The 22015-nt window shown below is 32.3% G+C and overlaps 2 non-coding genes across 2 annotated transcripts; both read right to left on the bottom strand.

Annotated features, from left to right (window-relative positions):
- Positions 1–9227: 9227 nt before the first annotated feature.
- Positions 9228–9300, bottom strand: TRNAN-GUU (transfer RNA asparagine (anticodon GUU)). Its single transcript has one exon. It is a non-coding gene; the product is annotated as a tRNA-Asn (tRNA).
- A 661-nt stretch (positions 9301–9961) lies between these two features.
- Positions 9962–10034, bottom strand: TRNAN-GUU (transfer RNA asparagine (anticodon GUU)). The gene has a single exon. It is a non-coding gene; the product is annotated as a tRNA-Asn (tRNA).
- Positions 10035–22015: the final 11981 nt, after the last annotated feature.

A 22015-nucleotide genomic window follows, 5' to 3' on the forward strand; every position in this document is an offset into this window, starting at 1 on the left:
GAAAAAATCGCATGTTTTTTTTCTTCAAGATACAAAATCCGTGAACACGATTTCTAAGTGAAAATTGAATTTTAACAGTTTTGTGAATGAATATCGTTACATTTGCTTGAATTAAAGCAAAAAGTACAAAAACTATGGTTTCAGTAATTATATTTGAAAATAGTGAAAAAATTCTCAAAATGTGCTTTTCTGGTCGAGAAACGTCGATTTTGAAAATGTTATTAAAAATCGAGGTAAATTTTTACTTATTGATCAATCGAGATGAAATCACTTTTAATGAGTATTTTATACGTAATTAAGCTAAATTCGATCAAAAATTTGTCCAGAAAAAAATGCATTCAAAAGTGTATCGAAAAAATCGCATGTTTTTTTTTCTTCAAGATACAAAATCCGTGAACACGATTTCTAAGTGAAAATTGAATTTGAACAGTTTTTTGAATGAATGTCGTTATATTTGCTTGGATTAAAGCAAAAAGTACAAAAATAATGGTTTCAGTGTTTATATTTGAAAATAGTGAAAAAATTCTCAAAATGTGCTTCTCTGGTCGAGAAACGTCGATTTTGAAAATGTTATTAAAAATCGAGGTACATTTTTATTTATTGATCAATCGAGATGAAATCACTTTTAATGAGTATTTTATAAGTATTTAGGCTAAATTCGGTCAAACATTTGTCCAGAAAAAAATGCATTCAAAAGTGTATCGAAAAAATCGCATGTTTTTTTTCTTCAAGATACAAAATCCGTGAACACGATTTCTAAGTGAAAATTGAATTTGAACAGTTTTTTGAATGAATATCGTTACATTTGCTTGAATTAAAGCAAAAAGTACAAAAATAATGGTTTCATTGGTTATATTTGAAAATAGTGAAAACATTCTCAAAATGTGCTTCTCTGGTCGAGAAACGTCGATTTTGAAAATGTTATTAAAAATCGAGGTACATTTTTATTTATTGATCAATCGAGATGAAATCACTTTTAATGAGTATTTTATAAGTATTTAGGCTAAATTCGGTCAAAAATTTGTCCAGAAAAAGATGCATTCAAAAGTGTATCGAAAAAATCGCATGTTTTTTTTCTTCAAGATACAAAATCCGTGAACACGATTTCTAAGTGAAAATTGAATTTTAACAGTTTTTTGAATGAATATCGTTACATTTGCTTGAATTAAAGCAAAAAGTACAAAAACTATGGTTTCAGTAATTATATTTGAAAATAGTGAAAAAATTCTCAAAATGTGCTTCTCTGGTCGAGAAACGTCGATTTTGAAAATGTTATTAAAAATCGAGGTACATTTTTATTTATTGATCAATCGAGATGAAATCACTTTTAATGAGTATTTTATAGGTAATTAAGCTGAATTCGGTCATAAAGATGTCCAGAAAATAATGCATTAAAAAGTGTACCGAAAAAATCGCATGTTTTTTTTCTTCAGGATACAAAATCCGTGACAACGATTTCTTATTGAAAATTGAATTTGAACAGTTTTTTGAATGAATATCGTTACATTTGCTTGAATTAAAGCAAAAAGTACAAAAATAATGGTTTCATTGGTTATATTTGAAAATAGTGAAAACATTCTCAAAATGTGCTTCTCTGGTCGAGAAACGTCGATTTTGAAAATGTTATTAAAAATCGAGGTACATTTTTATTTATTGATCAATCGAGATGAAATCACTTTTAATGAGTATTTTATAAGTATTTAAGCTAAATTCGGTCAAACATTTGTCCAGAAAAAAATGCTTTCAGAAGTGTATCGAAAAAATCGCATGTTTTTTTTCTTCAAGATACAAAATCCGTGACAACGATTTCTTATTGAAAATTGAATTTGAACAGCTTTTTGAATGAATATCGTTACATTTGCTTGAATTAAAGCAAAAAGTACAAAAATAATGGTTTCAGTGATTATATTTGAAAATAGTGAAAAAATTCTCAAAATGTGCTTCTCTGGTCGAGAAACGTCGATTTTGAAAATGTTATTAAAAATCGAGGTACATTTTTATTTATTGATCAATCGAGATGAAATCACTTTTAATGAGTATTTTATAAGTATTTAGGCTAAATTCGGTCAAAAATTTGTCCAGAAAAAGATGCATTCAAAAGTGTATCGAAAAAATCGCATGTTTTTTTTCTTCAAGATACAAAATCCGTGAACACGATTTCTAAGTGAAAATTGAATTTTAACAGTTTTTTGAATGAATATCGTTACATTTGCTTGAATTAAAGCAAAAAGTACAAAAACTATGGTTTCAGTAATTATATTTGAAAATAGTGAAAAAATTCTCAAAATGTGCTTCTCTGGTCGAGAAACGTCGATTTTGAAAATGTTATTAAAAATCGAGGTACATTTTTATTTATTGATCAATCGAGATGAAATCACTTTTAATGAGTATTTTATAGGTAATTAAGCTGAATTCGGTCATAAAGATGTCCAGAAAATAATGCATTAAAAAGTGTACCGAAAAAATCGCATGTTTTTTTTCTTCAGGATACAAAATCCGTGACAACGATTTCTTATTGAAAATTGAATTTGAACAGTTTTTTGAATGAATATCGTTACATTTGCTTGAATTAAAGCAAAAAGTACAAAAATAATGGTTTCATTGGTTATATTTGAAAATAGTGAAAACATTCTCAAAATGTGCTTCTCTGGTCGAGAAACGTCGATTTTGAAAATGTTATTAAAAATCGAGGTACATTTTTATTTATTGATCAATCGAGATGAAATCACTTTTAATGAGTATTTTATAAGTATTTAAGCTAAATTCGGTCAAACATTTGTCCAGAAAAAAATGCTTTCAGAAGTGTATCGAAAAAATCGCATGTTTTTTTTCTTCAAGATACAAAATCCGTGACAACGATTTCTTATTGAAAATTGAATTTGAACAGCTTTTTGAATGAATATCGTTACATTTGCTTGAATTAAAGCAAAAAGTACAAAAATAATGGTTTCAGTGATTATATTTGAAAATAGTGAAAAAATTCTCAAAATGTGCTTCTCTGGTCGAGAAACGTCGATTTTGAAAATATTATTAAAAATCGAGGTACATTTTTATTTATTGATCAATCGAGATGAAATCACTTTTAATGAGTATTTTATAGGTAATTAAGCAGAATTGGGTCATAAATATGTCCAGAAAATAATGCATTAAAAAGTGTACCGAAAAAATCGCATGTTTTTTTTCTTCAGGATACAAAATCCGTGACAACGATTTCTTATTGAAAATTGAATTTGAACAGTTTTTTGAATGAATATCGTTACATTTGCTTGAATTAAAGCAAAAAGTACAAAAACTATGGTTTCAGTAATTATATTTGAAAATAGTGAAAAAATTCTCAAAATGTGCTTCTCTGGTCGAGAAACGTCGATTTTGAAAATGTTATTAAAAAATCGAGGTACATTTTTATTTATTGATCAATCGAGATGAAATCACTTTTAATGAGTATTTTATAGGTAATTAAGCTGAATTCGGTCATAAAGATGTCCAGAAAATAATGCATTAAAAAGTGTACCGAAAAAATCGCATGTTTTTTTTCTTCAGGATACAAAATCCGTGACAACGATTTCTTATTGAAAATTGAATTTGAACAGTTTTTTGAATGAATATCGTTACATTTGCTTGAATTAAAGCAAAAAGTACAAAAATAATGGTTTCATTGGTTATATTTGAAAATAGTGAAAACATTCTCAAAATGTGCTTCTCTGGTCGAGAAACGTCGATTTTGAAAATGTTATTAAAAATCGAGGTACATTTTTATTTATTGATCAATCGAGATGAAATCACTTTTAATGAGTATTTTATAAGTATTTAAGCTAAATTCGGTCAAACATTTGTCCAGAAAAAAATGCTTTCAGAAGTGTATCGAAAAAATCGCATGTTTTTTTTCTTCAAGATACAAAATCCGTGACAACGATTTCTTATTGAAAATTGAATTTGAACAGCTTTTTGAATGAATATCGTTACATTTGCTTGAATTAAAGCAAAAAGTACAAAAATAATGGTTTAATTGGTTATATTTGAAAATAGTGAAAATAAAACTCAAAATATGCTTTTCTGGTCGAGGAACGTCGATTTTGAAAATGTTATTAAAAATCGAGGTACATTTTTATTTATTGATCAATCGAGATGAAATCACTTTTAATGAGTATTTTATACGTAATTAAGCTGAATTCGGTCAAAAATTTGTCCAGAAGAAAATGCATTAAAAAGTGTACCGAAAAAATCGCATGTTTTTTTTCTTCAAGATACAAAATCCGTGCCAACGATTTCTTATATAAAATTGAATTTGAACAGTTTTTTGAATGAATATCGTTACATTTGCTTGAATTAAAGCAAAAAGTACAAAAGTTATGGTTTCAGTGATTATATTTGAAAATAGTGAAAAAATTCTCAAAATGTGCTTCTCTGGTCGAGAAACGTCGATTTTGAAAATGTTATTAAAAATCGAGGTACATTTTTATTTATTGATCAATCGAGATGAAATCACTTTTAATGAGTATTTTATAGGTAATTAAGCAGAATTGGGTCATAAATATGTCCAGAAAATAATGCATTAAAAAGTGTACCGAAAAAATCGCATGTTTTTTTTCTTCAGGATACAAAATCCGTGACAACGATTTCTTATTGAAAATTGAATTTGAACAGTTTTTTGAATGAATATCGTTACATTTGCTTGAATTAAAGCAAAAAGTACAAAAATAATGGTTTCATTGGTTATATTTGAAAATAGTGAAAAAATTCTCAAAATGTGCTTCTCTGGTCGAGAAACGTCGATTTTGAAAATGTTATTAAAAATCGAGGTACATTTTTATTTATTGATCAATCGAGATGAAATCACTTTTAATGAGTATTTTATAAGTATTTAAGCTAAATTCGGTCAAAAATTTGTCCAGAAAAAAATGCATTCAAAAGTGTATCGAAAAAATCGCATGTTTTTTTTCTTCAAGATACAAAATCCGTGAACACGATTTCTAAGTGAAAATTGAATTTTAACAGTTTTTTGAATGAATATCGTTACATTTGCTTGAATTAAAGCAAAAAGTACAAAAACTATGGTTTCAGTAATTATATTTGAAAATAGTGAAAAAATTCTCAAAATGTGCTTCTCTGGTCGAGAAACGTCGATTTTGAAAATGTTATTAAAAATCGAGGTAAATTTTTATTTATTGATCAATCGAGATGAAATCACTTTTAATGAGTATTTTATACGTAAATAAACTGAATTCGGTCAAAACTTTGTCCAGAAAAAAATGCATTCAAAAGTGTACCGAAAAAATCGCATGTTTTTTTTCTTCAAGATACAAAATCCATGACAACGATTTCTTATTGAAATATGAATTTGAACAGTTTTTGAATGAATATCGTTACATTTGCTTGAATTAAAGCAAAAAGTACAAAAATAATGGTTTCAGTGATTATATTTGAAAATAGTGAAAAAATTCTCAAAATGTGCTTCTCTGGTCGAGAAACGTCGATTTTGAAAATGGTACTAATAATCGAGGTACATTTTTATTTATGATCAATCGAGATGAAATCACTTTTAATGAGTATTTTATAAGTATTTAAGCTAAATTCGGTCAAAAATTTGCCCAGAAAAAAATGCATTCAAAAGTGTACCGAAAAAATCGCATGTTTTTTTTCTTCAAGATACAAAATCCGGGACAACGATTTCTTATTGAAATATGAATTTGAACAGTTTTTTGAATGAATATCGTTACATTTGCTTGACTTAAAGCAAAAAGAACAAAAATAATGGTTTCAGTGATTATATTTGAAAATAGTGAAAAAATTCTCAAAATGTGCTTCTCTGGTCGAGAAACGTCGATTTTGAAAATGTTATTAAAAATCGAGGTACATTTTTATTTATTGATCAATCGAGATGAAATCACTTTTAATGAGTATTTTATACGTAATTAAGCTGAATTCGGTCAATTAAGCTGAATTCGCAATGGTTAACGCCGTCGGCTGTTAACCGAAAGGTTGGTGGTTCGAGCCCATCCGGGAGCGGTGTTGTGAGGTCATAGATGTAACGTAAAATTCAGAGTTTTTTAAAAATATCTGACGAACATTTAATTTTTGGGTTTCCGTGGCGCAATGGTTAGCGCATTCAGCTGTTATTCAAAAGGTTTGTGGTTCGAGCCCATCCGGGAGCGGTGTTTTGAAGTCTCGGATGTGACGTAAAAAGTCAGAGTTTTTCCACAATACCTGACGACCATTTCATTTCTGAGCTTCCTTGGCTCGAAGGTTAGCGCGTTCGGATGTTAACCAAAAGGTTGGTGGTTCGACCCCACCCGGCTGCCGTGTTGTGAAGTCTCAAATGTAACGTAAAAAGCCAAAGTTTTTCCACAATACCTGACGACCGTTTAATTTTTGAGCTTCCTTGTAGCAATGGTTAGCGCGTTCGGCTGTTAACCGAAAGGTTGGTGGTTCGAGCCCACCCGGGAGCGGTGTTGTGAGATCTCAAACGTAATGTCAAATGCCAAAGTTTTTCCACAATACCTGACGAACATTTACTCTTTGGGCTTCCGTGGCGCAATGGTTAGCGCGTTAGGCTGTTAACCGAAAGGTTGGTGGTTCGAGCCCACCCGGGAGCGGTGTTGTGAAATCTCACATGTAACGTAAAAATCCAAAGTTTTTCCACAATACCTGACGAACATTTTATCTTTGGGCTTCCGTTGCGCAATGGTTAACGCCGTCGGCTGTTAACCGAAAGGTTGGTGGTTCGAGCCCATCCGGGAGCGGTGTTGTGAGGTCTTAGATGTAACGTAAAATTCAGAGTTTTTTAAAAGTAACTGACGAACATTTAATTTTTAGCTTCCGTGGCGCAATGGTTAGCGCGTTCGGCTGTTAACCGAAAGGTTGGTGGTTCGAGCCCATCCGGGAGCGGTGTTGTGAGGTCTTAGATGTAACGTAAAATTCAGAGTTTTTTAAAAATACCTGACGAACATTTAATCTTTGGGCTTCTGTGGCGCAATGGTTAGCGCGTTCGGCTGTTAACAGAAAGGTTGGTGGTTCGAGCCCACCCGGGAGCGGTGTTGTGAAGTCTCAAATGTAACGTAAAAAGCCAGGGTTTTTCCACAATACCTGACGAACATTTAATCTTTGGGCTTCCGTGGCGCAATGGTTAGCGCGTTCGGCTGTTAACCGAAAGGTTGGTGGTTGAGACTTCACAACACGGCTCCTGGGTGGGCTCGAACCACCAACCTTTCGGTTAACAGCCGAACGCGCTAACCATTGCGCCACGGAAGCCCAAAGATTAAATGTTCGTCAGGTATTGTGGAAAAACCTTGGCTTTTTACGTTACATTTGAGACTTCACAACACCGCTCCCGGGTGGGCTCGAACCACCAACCTTTCTGTTAACAGCCGAACGCGCTAACCATTGCGCCACAGAAGCCCAAAGATTAAATGTTCGTCAGGTATTTTTAAAAAACTCTGAATTTTACGTTACATCTAAGACCTCACAACACCGCTCCCGGATGGGCTCGAACCACCAACCTTTCGGTTAACAGCCGAACGCGCTAACCATTGCGCCACGGAAGCTAAAAATTAAATGTTCGTCAGTTACTTTTAAAAAACTCTGAATTTTACGTTACATCTAAGACCTCACAACACCGCTCCCGGATGGGCTCGAACCACCAACCTTTCGGTTAACAGCCGACGGCGTTAACCATTGCGCAACGGAAGCCCAAAGATAAAATGTTCGTCGGGTATTGTGGAAAAACTTTGGATTTTTACGTTACATGTGAGATTTCACAACACCGCTCCCGGGTGGGCTCGAACCACCAACCTTTCGGTTAACAGCCTAACGCGCTAACCATTGCGCCACGGAAGCCCAAAGAGTAAATGTTCGTCAGGTATTGTGGAAAAACTTTGGCATTTGACATTACGTTTGAGATCTCACAACACCGCTCCCGGGTGGGCTCGAACCACCAACCTTTCGGTTAACAGCCGAACGCGCTAACCATTGCTCCAAGGAAGCTCAAAAATTAAACGGTCGTCAGGTATTGTGGAAAAACTTTGGCTTTTTACGTTACATTTGAGACTTCACAACACGGCAGCCGGGTGGGGTCGAACCACCAACCTTTTGGTTAACATCCGAACGCGCTAACCTTCGAGCCAAGGAAGCTCAGAAATGAAATGGTCGTCAGGTATTGTGGAAAAACTCTGACTTTTTACGTCACATCCGAGACTTCAAAACACCGCTCCCGGATGGGCTCGAACCACAAACCTTTTGAATAACAGCTGAACGCGCTAACCATTGCGCCACGGAAGCCCAAAAATTAAATGTTCGTCAGATATTTTTAAAAAACTCTGAATTTTACGTTACATCTAAGACCTCACAACACCGCTCCCGGATGGGCTCGAACCACCAACCTTTCGGTTAACAGCCGACGGCGTTAACCATTGCGCAACGGAAGCCCAAAGATTAAATGCTCGTCAGGTATTGTGGAAAAACTTTGGATTTTTACGTTACATGTGAGATCTCACAACACCGCACCCGGGTGGGCTCGAACCACCAACCTTTCGGTTAACAGCCGAACGCGCTAACCATTGCGCCACGGAAGCCCAAAATTAAATGTTCGTCAGGTATTGTGGAAAAACTTTGACTTTTTACGTCACATCTGAGACCTCAAAACACCGCTCCCGGATGGGCTCGAACCACCAACCTTTCGGTTAACAGCCGAACGCGCTAACCATTGCGCCACGGAAGCTCAAAAATTAAATGGTCGTCAGGTATTGTGGAAAAACTTTGACTTTTTACGTCACATCTGAGACTTCACAACACCGCTCCCGGATGGGCTCGAACCACAAACCTTTTGAATAACAGCTAAACGCGCTAACCATTGCGCCACGAAAGCCCAAAAATTAAATGTTCGTCAGTTATTTTTAAAAAACTCTGAATTTTACGTTACATCTAAGACCTCACAACACCGCTCCCGGAAGGGCTCGAACCAACAACCTTTCGGTTAACAGCCGACGGCGTTAACCATTGCGCCACGGAAGCCCAAAGATTAAATGTTCGTCAGGTATTGTGGAAAAACTTTGGATTTTTACGTCACATCTGAGACTTCACAACACCGCTCACGGATGGGCTCGAACCACCAACCTTTCGGTTAACAGCCGAACGCGCTAACCATTGCGCCACGGAAGCCCAAAAATTAAATAGTCGTCGGGTATTGTGGAAACACTTTGGCTTTTTACGTTACATGTGAGAGCTCACAACACCGCTCCCGGGTGGGCTCGAACCACCAACCTTTCGGTTAACAGCCGAACGCGCTAACCATTGCGCCACGGAAGCCCAAAGATTAAATGTTCGTCAGGTATTGTGGAAAAACCTTGGCTTTTTACGTTACATTTGAGACTTCACAACACGGCTCCTGGGTGGGCTCGAACCACCAACCTTTCGGTTAACAGCCGAACGCGCTAACCATTGCGCCACGGAAGCCCAAAGATTAAATGTTCGTCAGGTATTGTGGAAAAACCTTGGCTTTTTACGTTACATTTGAGATTTCACAACACGGCTCCTGGGTGGGCTCGAACCACCAACCTTTCGGTTAACAGCCGAACGCGCTAACCATTGCGCCACGGAAGCCCAAAGATTAAATGTTCGTCAGGTATTGTGGAAAAACCCTGGCTTTTTACGTTACATTTGAGACTTCACAACACCGCTCCCGGGTGGGCTCGAACCACCAACCTTTCTGTTAACAGCCGAACGCGCTAACCATTGCGCCACAGAAGCCCAAAGATTAAATGTTCGTCAGGTATTTTTAAAAAACTCTGAATTTTACGTTACATCTAAGACCTCACAACACCGCTCCCGGATGGGCTCGAACCACCAACCTTTCGGTTAACAGCCGAACGCGCTAACCATTGCGCCACGGAAGCCCAAAAATTAAATAGTCGTCGGGTATTGTGGAAACACTTTGGCTTTTTACGTTACATGTGAGAGCTCACAACACCGCTCCCGGGTGGGCTCGAACCACCAACCTTTCGGTTAACAGCCGAACGCGCTAACCATTGCGCCACGGAAGCCCAAAGATTAAATGTTCGTCAGGTATTGTGGAAAAACCTTGGCTTTTTACGTTACATTTGAGACTTCACAACACGGCTCCTGGGTGGGCTCGAACCACCAACCTTTCGGTTAACAGCCGAACGCGCTAACCATTGCGCCACGGAAGCCCAAAGATTAAATGTTCGTCAGGTATTGTGGAAAAACCTTGGCTTTTTACGTTACATTTGAGATTTCACAACACGGCTCCTGGGTGGGCTCGAACCACCAACCTTTCGGTTAACAGCCGAACGCGCTAACCATTGCGCCACGGAAGCCCAAAGATTAAATGTTCGTCAGGTATTGTGGAAAAACCCTGGCTTTTTACGTTACATTTGAGACTTCACAACACCGCTCCCGGGTGGGCTCGAACCACCAACCTTTCTGTTAACAGCCGAACGCGCTAACCATTGCGCCACAGAAGCCCAAAGATTAAATGTTCGTCAGGTATTTTTAAAAAACTCTGAATTTTACGTTACATCTAAGACCTCACAACACCGCTCCCGGATGGGCTCGAACCACCAACCTTTCGGTTAACAGCCGAACGCGCTAACCATTGCGCCACGGAAGCTAAAAATTAAATGTTCGTCAGTTACTTTTAAAAAACTCTGAATTTTACGTTACATCTAAGACCTCACAACACCGCTCCCGGATGGGCTCGAACCACCAACCTTTCGGTTAACAGCCGACGGCGTTAACCATTGCGCAACGGAAGCCCAAAGATAAAATGTTCGTCAGGTATTGTGGAAAAACTTTGGATTTTTACGTTACATGTGAGATTTCACAACACCGCTCCCGGGTGGGCTCGAACCACCAACCTTTCGGTTAACAGCCTAACGCGCTAACCATTGCGCCACGGAAGCCCAAAGAGTAAATGTTCGTCAGGTATTGTGGAAAAACTTTGGCATTTGACATTACGTTTGAGATCTCACAACACCGCTCCCGGGTGGGCTCGAACCACCAACCTTTCGGTTAACAGCCGAACGCGCTAACCATTGCTACAAGGAAGCTCAAAAATTAAACGGTCGTCAGGTATTGTGGAAAAACTTTGGCTTTTTACGTTACATTTGAGACTTCACAACACGGCAGCCGGGTGGGGTCGAACCACCAACCTTTTGGTTAACATCCGAACGCGCTAACCTTCGAGCCAAGGAAGCTCAGAAATGAAATGGTCGTCAGGTATTGTGGAAAAACTCTGACTTTTTACGTCACATCCGAGACTTCAAAACACCGCTCCCGGATGGGCTCGAACCACAAACCTTTTGAATAACAGCTGAATGCGCTAACCATTGCGCCACGGAAACCCAAAAATTAAATGTTCGTCAGATATTTTTAAAAAACTCTGAATTTTACGTTACATCTATGACCTCACAACACCGCTCCCGGATGGGCTCGAACCACCAACCTTTCGGTTAACAGCCGACGGCGTTAACCATTGCGAATTCAGCTTAATTGACCGAATTCAGCTTAATTACGTATAAAATACTCATTAAAAGTGATTTCATCTCGATTGATCAATAAATAAAAATGTACCTCGATTTTTAATAACATTTTCAAAATCGACGTTTCTCGACCAGAGAAGCACATTTTGAGAATTTTTTCACTATTTTCAAATATAATCACTGAAACCATTATTTTTGTTCTTTTTGCTTTAAGTCAAGCAAATGTAACGATATTCATTCAAAAAACTGTTCAAATTCATATTTCAATAAGAAATCGTTGTCCCGGATTTTGTATCTTGAAGAAAAAAAACATGCGATTTTTTCGGTACACTTTTGAATGCATTTTTTTCTGGGCAAATTTTTGACCGAATTTAGCTTAAATACTTATAAAATACTCATTAAAAGTGATTTCATCTCGATTGATCATAAATAAAAATGTACCTCGATTATTAGTACCATTTTCAAAATCGACGTTTCTCGACCAGAGAAGCACATTTTGAGAATTTTTTCACTATTTTCAAATATAATCACTGAAACCATTATTTTTGTACTTTTTGCTTTAATTCAAGCAAATGTAACGATATTCATTCAAAAACTGTTCAAATTCATATTTCAATAAGAAATCGTTGTCATGGATTTTGTATCTTGAAGAAAAAAAACATGCGATTTTTTCGGTACACTTTTGAATGCATTTTTTTCTGGACAAAGTTTTGACCGAATTCAGTTTATTTACGTATAAAATACTCATTAAAAGTGATTTCATCTCGATTGATCAATAAATAAAAATTTACCTCGATTTTTAATAACATTTTCAAAATCGACGTTTCTCGACCAGAGAAGCACATTTTGAGAATTTTTTCACTATTTTCAAATATAATTACTGAAACCATAGTTTTTGTACTTTTTGCTTTAATTCAAGCAAATGTAACGATATTCATTCAAAAAACTGTTAAAATTCAATTTTCACTTAGAAATCGTGTTCACGGATTTTGTATCTTGAAGAAAAAAAACATGCGATTTTTTCGATACACTTTTGAATGCATTTTTTTCTGGACAAATTTTTGACCGAATTTAGCTTAAATACTTATAAAATACTCATTAAAAGTGATTTCATCTCGATTGATCAATAAATAAAAATGTACCTCGATTTTTAATAACATTTTCAAAATCGACGTTTCTCGACCAGAGAAGCACATTTTGAGAATTTTTTCACTATTTTCAAATATAACCAATGAAACCATTATTTTTGTACTTTTTGCTTTAATTCAAGCAAATGTAACGATATTCATTCAAAAAACTGTTCAAATTCAATTTTCAATAAGAAATCGTTGTCACGGATTTTGTATCCTGAAGAAAAAAAACATGCGATTTTTTCGGTACACTTTTTAATGCATTATTTTCTGGACATATTTATGACCCAATTCTGCTTAATTACCTATAAAATACTCATTAAAAGTGATTTCATCTCGATTGATCAATAAATAAAAATGTACCTCGATTTTTAATAACATTTTCAAAATCGACGTTTCTCGACCAGAGAAGCACATTTTGAGAATTTTTTCACTATTTTCAAATATAATCACTGAAACCATAACTTTTGTACTTTTTGCTTTAATTCAAGCAAATGTAACGATATTCATTCAAAAAACTGTTCAAATTCAATTTTATATAAGAAATCGTTGGCACGGATTTTGTATCTTGAAGAAAAAAAACATGCGATTTTTTCGGTACACTTTTTAATGCATTTTCTTCTGGACAAATTTTTGACCGAATTCAGCTTAATTACGTATAAAATACTCATTAAAAGTGATTTCATCTCGATTGATCAATAAATAAAAATGTACCTCGATTTTTAATAACATTTTCAAAATCGACGTTCCTCGACCAGAAAAGCATATTTTGAGTTTTATTTTCACTATTTTCAAATATAACCAATTAAACCATTATTTTTGTACTTTTTGCTTTAATTCAAGCAAATGTAACGATATTCATTCAAAAAGCTGTTCAAATTCAATTTTCAATAAGAAATCGTTGTCACGGATTTTGTATCTTGAAGAAAAAAAACATGCGATTTTTTCGATACACTTCTGAAAGCATTTTTTTCTGGACAAATGTTTGACCGAATTTAGCTTAAATACTTATAAAATACTCATTAAAAGTGATTTCATCTCGATTGATCAATAAATAAAAATGTACCTCGATTTTTAATAACATTTTCAAAATCGACGTTTCTCGACCAGAGAAGCACATTTTGAGAATGTTTTCACTATTTTCAAATATAACCAATGAAACCATTATTTTTGTACTTTTTGCTTTAATTCAAGCAAATGTAACGATATTCATTCAAAAAACTGTTCAAATTCAATTTTCAATAAGAAATCGTTGTCACGGATTTTGTATCCTGAAGAAAAAAAACATGCGATTTTTTCGGTACACTTTTTAATGCATTATTTTCTGGACATCTTTATGACCGAATTCAGCTTAATTACCTATAAAATACTCATTAAAAGTGATTTCATCTCGATTGATCAATAAATAAAAATGTACCTCGATTTTTTAATAACATTTTCAAAATCGACGTTTCTCGACCAGAGAAGCACATTTTGAGAATTTTTTCACTATTTTCAAATATAATTACTGAAACCATAGTTTTTGTACATTTTGCTTTAATTCAAGCAAATGTAACGATATTCATTCAAAAAACTGTTCAAATTCAATTTTCAATAAGAAATCGTTGTCACGGATTTTGTATCCTGAAGAAAAAAAACATGCGATTTTTTCGGTACACTTTTTAATGCATTATTTTCTGGACATATTTATGACCCAATTCTGCTTAATTACCTATAAAATACTCATTAAAAGTGATTTCATCTCGATTGATCAATAAATAAAAATGTACCTCGATTTTTAATAATATTTTCAAAATCGACGTTTCTCGACCAGAGAAGCACATTTTGAGAATTTTTTCACTATTTTCAAATATAATCACTGAAACCATTATTTTTGTACTTTTTGCTTTAATTCAAGCAAATGTAACGATATTCATTCAAAAAGCTGTTCAAATTCAATTTTCAATAAGAAATCGTTGTCACGGATTTTGTATCTTGAAGAAAAAAAACATGCGATTTTTTCGATACACTTCTTGTTGCGTGGGTGTGCAGTGTAAATAATAAAAAGACTTAAGATTAAGTTCAAAGAGTTAGTTTAATTAATTTAAGTGAATCAAAAATTACATCGAACCGATCGCGTTACTATGAGCCGGCGGCGGCGGGAGGAGTGAACGAAGAAGTGAAAATATTACAATGCAGTACATGTACAAAATAGGTCGGTTTTGCGATTGTTGCGCCACCACACCAAAACTGTATTTTTTAACTTATGTCAAAGCCTTACTAATATAAAAAAATAAATTCACACTTCTGAAAGCATTTTTTTCTGGACAAATGTTTGACCGAATTTAGCTTAAATACTTATAAAATACTCATTAAAAGTGATTTCATCTCGATTGATCAATAAATAAAAATGTACCTCGATTTTTAATAACATTTTCAAAATCGACGTTTCTCGACCAGAGAAGCACATTTTGAGAATGTTTTCACTATTTTCAAATATAACCAATGAAACCATTATTTTTGTACTTTTTGCTTTAATTCAAGCAAATGTAACGATATTCATTCAAAAAACTGTTCAAATTCAATTTTCAATAAGAAATCGTTGTCACGGATTTTGTATCCTGAAGAAAAAAAACATGCGATTTTTTCGGTACACTTTTTAATGCATTATTTTCTGGACATCTTTTTGACCGAATTCAGCTTAATTACCTATAAAATACTCATTAAAAGTGATTTCATCTCGATTGATCAATAAATAAAAATGTACCTCGATTTTTTAATAACATTTTCAAAATCGACGTTTCTCGACCAGAGAAGCACATTTTGAGAATTTTTTCACTATTTTCAAATATAATTACTGAAACCATAGTTTTTGTACATTTTGCTTTAATTCAAGCAAATGTAACGATATTCATTCAAAAAACTGTTCAAATTCAATTTTCAATAAGAAATCGTTGTCACGGATTTTGTATCCTGAAGAAAAAAAACATGCGATTTTTTCGGTACACTTTTTAATGCATTATTTTCTGGACATATTTATGACCCAATTCTGCTTAATTACCTATAAAATACTCATTAAAAGTGATTTCATCTCGATTGATCAATAAATAAAAATGTACCTCGATTTTTAATAATATTTTCAAAATCGACGTTTCTCGACCAGAGAAGCACATTTTGAGAATTTTTTCACTATTTTCAAATATAATCACTGAAACCATTATTTTTGTACTTTTTGCTTTAATTCAAGCAAATGTAACGATATTCATTCAAAAAGCTGTTCAAATTCAATTTTCAATAAGAAATCGTTGTCACGGATTTTGTATCTTGAAGAAAAAAAACATGCGATTTTTTCGATACACTTCTGAAAGCATTTTTTTCTGGACAAATGTTTGACCGAATTTAGCTTAAATACTTATAAAATACTCATTAAAAGTGATTTCATCTCGATTGATCAATAAATAAAAATGTACCTCGATTTTTAATAACATTTTCAAAATCGACGTTTCTCGACCAGAGAAGCACATTTTGAGAATGTTTTCACTATTTTCAAATATAACCAATGAAACCATTATTTTTGTACTTTTTGCTTTAATTCAAGCAAATGTAACGATATTCATTCAAAAAACTGTTCAAATTCAATTTTCAATAAGAAATCGTTGTCACGGATTTTGTATCCTGAAGAAAAAAAACATGCGATTCTTTCGGTACACTTTTTAATGCATTATTTTCTGGACATCTTTATGACCGAATTCAGCTTAATTACCTATAAAATACTCATTAAAAGTGATTTCATCTCGATTGATCAATAAATAAAAATGTACCTCGATTTTTAATAACATTTTCAAAGTCGACGTTTCTCGACCAGAGAAGCACATTTTGAGAATTTTTTCACTATTTTCAAATATAATTACTGAAACCATAGTTTTTGTACTTTTTGCTTTAATTCAAGCAAATGTAACGATATTCATTCAAAAAACTGTTAAAATTCAATTTTCACTTAGAAATCGTGTTCACGGATTTTGTATCTTGAAGAAAAAAAACATGCGATTTTTTCGATACACTTTTGAATGCATTTTTTTCTGGACAAATTTTTGACCGAATTTAGCTTAAATACTTATAAAATACTCATTAAAAGTGATTTCATCTCGATTGATCAATAAATAAAAATGTACCTCGATTTTTAATAACATTTTCAAAATCGACGTTTCTCGACCAGAGAAGCACATTTTGAGAATTTTTTCACTATTTTCAAATATAATTACTGAAACCATAGTTTTTGTACTTTTTGCTTTAATTCAAGCAAATGTAACGATATTCATTCAAAAAACTGTTAAAATTCAATTTTCACTTAGAAATCGTGTTCACGGATTTTGTATCTTGAAGAAAAAAAACATGCGATTTTTTCGATACACTTTTGAATGCATTTTTTTCTGGACAAATTTTTGACCGAATTTAGCTTAAATACTTATAAAATACTCATTAAAAGTGATTTCATCTCGATTGATCAATAAATAAAAATGTACCTCGATTTTTAATAACATTTTCAAAATCGACGTTTCTCGACCAGAGAAGCACATTTTGAGAATTTTTTCACTATTTTCAAATATAACCAATGAAACCATTATTTTTGTACTTTTTGCTTTAATTCAAGCAAATGTAACGATATTCATTCAAAAAACTGTTCAAATTCAATTTTCAATAAGAAATCGTTGTCACGGATTTTGTATCCTGAAGAAAAAAAACATGCGATTCTTTCGGTACACTTTTTAATGCATTATTTTCTGGACATCTTTATGACCGAATTCAGCTTAATTACCTATAAAATACTCATTAAAAGTGATTTCATCTCGATTGATCAATAAATAAAAATGTACCTCGATTTTTAATAACATTTTCAAAGTCGACGTTTCTCGACCAGAGAAGCACATTTTGAGAATTTTTTCACTATTTTCAAATATAATTACTGAAACCATAGTTTTTGTACTTTTTGCTTTAATTCAAGCAAATGTAACGATATTCATTCAAAAAACTGTTAAAATTCAATTTTCACTTAGAAATCGTGTTCACGGATTTTGTATCTTGAAGAAAAAAAACATGCGATTTTTTCGATACACTTTTGAATGCATTTTTTTCTGGACAAATTTTTGACCGAATTTAGCTTAAATACTTATAAAATACTCATTAAAAGTGATTTCATCTCGATTGATCAATAAATAAAAATGTACCTCGATTTTTAATAACATTTTCAAAATCGACGTTTCTCGACCAGAGAAGCACATTTTGAGAATTTTTTCACTATTTTCAAATATAATTACTGAAACCATAGTTTTTGTACTTTTTGCTTTAATTCAAGCAAATGTAACGATATTCATTCAAAAAACTGTTAAAATTCAATTTTCACTTAGAAATCGTGTTCACGGATTTTGTATCTTGAAGAAAAAAAACATGCGATTTTTTCGATACACTTTTGAATGCATTTTTTTCTGGACAAATTTTTGACCGAATTTAGCTTAAATACTTATAAAATACTCATTAAAAGTGATTTCATCTCGATTGATCAATAAATAAAAATGTACCTCGATTTTTAATAACATTTTCAAAATCGACGTTTCTCGACCAGAGAAGCACATTTTGAGAATTTTTTCACTATTTTCAAATATAACCAATGAAACCATTATTTTTGTACTTTTTGCTTTAATTCAAGCAAATGTAACGATATTCATTAAAAAAACTGTTCAAATTCAATTTTCAATAAGAAATCGTTGTCACGGATTTTGTATCCTGAAGAAAAAAAACATGCGATTTTTTCGGTACACTTTTTAATGCATTATTTTCTGGACATATTTATGACCCAATTCTGCTTAATTACCTATAAAATACTCATTAAAAGTGATTTCATCTCGATTGATCAATAAATAAAAATGTACCTCGATTTTTAATAACATTTTCAAAATCGACGTTTCTCGACCAGAGAAGCACATTTTGAGAATTTTTTCACTATTTTCAAATATAATCACTGAAACCATAACTTTTGTACTTTTTGCTTTAATTCAAGCAAATGTAACGATATTCATTCAAAAAACTGTTCAAATTCAATTTTCAATAAGAAATCGTTGTCACGGATTTTGTATCCTGAAGAAAAAAAACATGCGATTTTTTCGGTACACTTTTGAATGCATTTTTTTCTGGACAAAGTTTTGACCGAATTCAGTTTATTTACGTATAAAATACTCATTAAAAGTGATTTCATCTCGATTGATCAATAAATAAAAATTTACCTCGATTTTTAATAACATTTTCAAAATCGACGTTTCTCGACCAGAGAAGCACATTTTGAGAATTTTTTCACTATTTTCAAATATAATTACTGAAACCATAGTTTTTGTACTTTTTGCTTTAATTCAAGCAAATGTAACGATATTCATTCAAAAAACTGTTAAAATTCAATTTTCACTTAGAAATCGTGTTCACGGATTTTGTATCTTGAAGAAAAAAAACATGCGATTTTTTCGATACACTTTTGAATGCATTTTTTTCTGGACAAATTTTTGACCGAATTTAGCTTAAATACTTATAAAATACTCATTAAAAGTGATTTCATCTCGATTGATCAATAAATAAAAATGTTCCTCGATTTTTAATAACATTTTCAAAATCGACGTTTCTCGACCAGAGAAGCACATTTTGAGAATTTTTTCACTATTTTCAAATATAACCAATGAAACCATTATTTTTGTACTTTTTGCTTTAATTCAAGCAAATGTAACGATATTCATTCAAAAAACTGTTCAAATTCAATTTTCAATAAGAAATCGTTGTCACGGATTTTGTATCCTGAAGAAAAAAAACATGCGATTTTTTCGGTACACTTTTTAATGCATTATTTTCTGGACATATTTATGACCCAATTCTGCTTAATTACCTATAAAATACTCATTAAAAGTGATTTCATCTCGATTGATCAATAAATAAAAATTTACCTCGATTTTTAATAACATTTTCAAAATCGACGTTTCTCGACCAGAGAAGCACATTTTGAGAATTTTTTCACTATTTTCAAATATAATTACTGAAACCATAGTTTTTGTACTTTTTGCTTTAATTCAAGCAAATGTAACGATATTCATTCACAAAACTGTTAAAATTCAATTTTCACTTAGAAATCGTGTTCACGGATTTTGTATCTTGAAGAGAAAAAACATGCGATTTTTTCGATACACTTTTGAATGCATTTTTTTCTGGACAAATTTTTGACCGAATTTAGCTTAAATACTTATAAAATACTCATTAAAAGTGATTTCATCTCGATTGATCAATAAATAAAAATGTACCTCGATTTTTAATAACATTTTCAAAATCGACGTTTCTCGACCAGAGAAGCACATTTTGAGAATTTTTTCACTATTTTCAAATATAACCAATGAAACCATTATTTTTGTACTTTTTGCTTTAATTCAAGCAAATGTAACGATATTCATTCAAAAAACTGTTCAAATTCAATTTTCAATAAGAAATCGTTGTCACGGATTTTGTATCCTGAAGAAAAAAAACATGCGATTTTTTCGGTACACTTTTGAATGCATTTTTTTCTGGACAAAGTTTTGACCGAATTCAGTTTATTTACGTATAAAATACTCATTAAAAGTGATTTCATCTCGATTGATCAATAAATAAAAATTTACCTCGATTTTTAATAACATTTTCAAAATCGACGTTTCTCGACCAGAGAAGCACATTTTGAGAATTTTTTCACTATTTTCAAATATAATTACTGAAACCATAGTTTTTGTACTTTTTGCTTTAATTCAAGCAAATGTAACGATATTCATTCAAAAAACTGTTAAAATTCAATTTTCACTTAGAAATCGTGTTCACGGATTTTGTATCTTGAAGAAAAAAAACATGCGATTTTTTCGATACACTTTTGAATGCATTTTTTTCTGGACAAATTTTTGACCGAATTTAGCTTAAATACTTATAAAATACTCATTAAAAGTGATTTCATCTCGATTGATCAATAAATAAAAATGTTCCTCGATTTTTAATAACATTTTCAAAATCGACGTTTCTCGACCAGAGAAGCACATTTTGAGAATTTTTTCACTATTTTCAAATATAACCAATGAAACCATTATTTTTGTACTTTTTGCTTTAATTCAAGCAAATGTAACGATATTCATTCAAAAAACTGTTCAAATTCAATTTTCAATAAGAAATCGTTGTCACGGATTTTGTATCCTGAAGAAAAAAAACATGCGATTTTTTCGGTACACTTTTTAATGCATTATTTTCTGGACATATTTATGACCCAATTCTGCTTAATTACCTATAAAATACTCATTAAAAGTGATTTCATCTCGATTGATCAATAAATAAAAATGTACCTCGATTTTTAATAACATTTTCAAAATCGACGTTTCTCGACCAGAGAAGCACATTTTGAGAATTTTTTCACTATTTTCAAATATAATCACTGAAACCATAACTTTTGTACTTTTTGCTTTAATTCAAGCAAATGTAACGATATTCATTCAAAAAACTGTTCAAATTCAATTTTATATAAGAAATCGTTGTCACGGATTTTGTATCTTGAAGAAAAAAAACATGCGATTTTTTCGGTACACTATTTAATGCATTTTCTTCTGGACAAATTTTTGACCGAATTCAGCTTAATTACGTATAAAATACTCATTAAAAGGGATTTCATCTCGATTGATCAATAAATAAAAATGTACCTCGATTTTTAATAACATTTTCAAAATCGACGTTCCTCGACCAGAAAAGCATATTTTGAGTTTTATTTTCACTATTTTCAAATATAACCAATTAAACCATTATTTTTGTACTTTTTGCTTTAATTCAAGCAAATGTAACGATATTCATTCAAAAAGCTGTTCAAATTCAATTTTCAATAAGAAATCGTTGTCACGGATTTTGTATCTTGAAGAAAAAAAACATGCGATTTTTTCGATACACTTCTGAAAGCATTTTTTTCTGGACAAATGTTTGACCGAATTTAGCTTAAATACTTATAAAATACTCATTAAAAGTGATTTCATCTCGATTGATCAATAAATAAAAATGTACCTCGATTTTTAATAACATTTTCAAAACCGACGTTTCTCGACCAGAGAAGCACATTTTGAGAATGTTTTCACTATTTTCAAATATAACCAATGAAACCATTATTTTTGTACTTTTTGCTTTAATTCAAGCAAATGTAACGATATTCATTCAAAAAACTGTTCAAATTCAATTTTCAATAAGAAATCGTTGTCACGGATTTTGTATCCTGAAGAAAAAAAACATGCGATTTTTTCGGTACACTTTTTAATGCATTATTTTCTGGACATCTTTATGACCGAATTCAGCTTAATTACCTATAAAATACTCATTAAAAGTGATTTCATCTCG

Source organism: Phalangium opilio, unplaced genomic scaffold (genome assembly GCF_054372755.1).
Source record: "Phalangium opilio isolate 3A_F unplaced genomic scaffold, DU_Popi_V2 ptg000352l_1, whole genome shotgun sequence".
Lineage (NCBI taxonomy): Eukaryota > Metazoa > Arthropoda > Arachnida > Opiliones > Phalangiidae > Phalangium > Phalangium opilio.